Raw genomic sequence first — 2447 nt, forward strand, 5'->3', positions numbered from 1 at the left:
AGATAGGAACAACCCCACCTCAAAGTTATCTTGAGTGACTCTGCCTCTGCCTCTTGTTATGGCATCGCTGGGTTGTGTGTCAAGCTCTGGACAGCCCTGAGCCCTCTGCGGCTGGGATCTCCCGCCAGGGCAGCTGGGAAGGCCCCTCACAGGGGCTCTTTTACATCAGAAATCACACAGATCACTACAGGCCTAATTGCTTTCAGATACATTAGTCTTCACCATGCACACGCACACACTCTCACATTCACATACACAAACATGCTCTCACACACTTTTACACACATTCAGTCACATACACACACGCACCGTTCACAGAAACACATGCCCACTCTCACACCCACACCCACTCACATAGACACAGGCACGCATATTTATACTCACATACACAAAAGCATGCCCATTCATATGCACGCACACCTGCATACACACTCATATACACCCACACACCCCCCCCACTTCCCACTCTCTCGCACACACAGATGCACACACATTCATACTGGTATACAAAACACACACACACCTTCGTACACACAAACACATGCATACTCATATACACTCACATTCATATATGCAAGTACATGCCTATACACCCTCACTCTCACAGAGGCCCATACGCACATACACAAACAGGCACACATGTTCATATCACACACACGGACACAGGTGCACACATTTGTATCACACGCAAATACACACACACAGTTGCACTAGTTGTCGGCATTTAAACACTAGGAGGCACAGCCCTGCAGGGAGAGGTGAGCAGGAATCCTGGGTGCCACGCGTGAGGAAGGGTACAGCGGGATCTGCAGATGGGGGCGACCCCCGCTCCGGGTTCCTCCCCACATTCTGCATCCCAGGCATCCTCCATCTTCCCCACTCTCACCCAGAGTCTGGATGCCAAGTTTGAGAACTTGGAAGCTGCAGCCACGCCTGGCTGGCCCTCCCACATGACCACAGGCTCTTCTTACTCCCCCCATAAAGAAACTACAGATCTTTGTTATTTGGTCATCTTACAAAGTTACCTATTAAATCGTTGCAAAATTAATTTTTATATATGCATAGAGTTTTTGAAAGCATAATCCTGTCAGTTCACTTGTATATGCATTAGTGTGTCTTGACCGAAGAAGTCTTTTTGAAACACACCACACTACCATTGTCGTGTTCAGAAAAGCATCAGTGATTCAGCAATGTCCTATAAGACCCAGACTGTGTTTGATTTTCCTCAGTGGCCTCAGAATTTTTTTTTTGTACAATATGATTCCTACTTTCCCCTCATTTATAAGCTGTTTATTTCTGTATTACAAAAGTGATAGATAAAAGAAAATACAGAGATTAAGATGCAAAGCCACATCCCTCAGTCCCACGTCGATTGATCTTCACTCTCTGTCCAGGAAGATAACCATTCACAAGACTTCCAGGTGTGGCCTTTCATTCTGGAAAATACTCAGAATATTCTGAGTATTTGTACAAGTCAATGAGCATATGGTTCTTTTTGCACAAACACAATCCTGTTTATCTACATTCTGCTTCTTGCTCCTTGCCCCTTACTGTGTGTGCTGGAGACCTTTCCACCGGTGAGCGCACAGCCCCTCACTGTTCCTTTTAATGGCTTCACCCTGATACAAAGCAGCATGCGAACCACTTGTGAAAGTCTGCTTTCTTTCCAATTCTTCGCTATGACAAAAACCAATGCAGTCAGCCGGTTTGTCCTCTCATCTTGGTGCAGATCTGCAACCACATGTACAGGACTGGACGCAGAGACCCCTGCTGTGTGGACTGCAGCTCTGACAAAGAACTCCCAGTGCAACAAGGAAGGTGTCTGCCACAGAGCACAGGTGATGGTCCTTCCCATGACAGGCTAATCCATCCTAGCAGTCTTCTCACCACATCAGCACCTGCCAAGGCCATGTTTGCAAGAGTTTCCACACCTCTAGTACTAGCCTGAATTAATCATTTATTTATGATATTTAATAAAACACACATCAAAAGCATCGCCTTCTCATTGATGATGATTATTTTTTAATCATAACACGAGGTGGGGAGGCTTCTTTATCTGTCTAAAGTAGCTCATTGATTGAAAAAGTTTGAGGCCGGGTGCAATGGCCCATATCTGTAATCCCAACACTTTGGGAGGCCAAGGCAGGAGGATCACTGGACCCCAGGAGTTTTAGACTGGTCAGGACAACATGGCAAAATCCCATCTCCACAGAAAATATAAAAATTAGCCAGGCATGCTGGTACGTGCCTATAGTCCCAGCTCCTCAGGAGGCTAAGGTGGGAGGATTGGTTGAACCTGGGAAGTTGAAGCTGCAGTGAGCCGTGGTCACGCCACTGCATTCCAGCCTGGGCGACAGAGCAAAGCCCTGTCTCAAAACACAGAAAGAAAAAGTTTGAGAAATAACTAATAGGAAGGATCTGGATGCCTAATAACCATCTTACAGTTG

The sequence above is a fragment of the Colobus angolensis genome, unplaced genomic scaffold, assembly GCF_000951035.1.
Source record: "Colobus angolensis palliatus isolate OR3802 unplaced genomic scaffold, Cang.pa_1.0 Scaffold115, whole genome shotgun sequence".
Classification (NCBI taxonomy): domain Eukaryota; kingdom Metazoa; phylum Chordata; class Mammalia; order Primates; family Cercopithecidae; genus Colobus; species Colobus angolensis.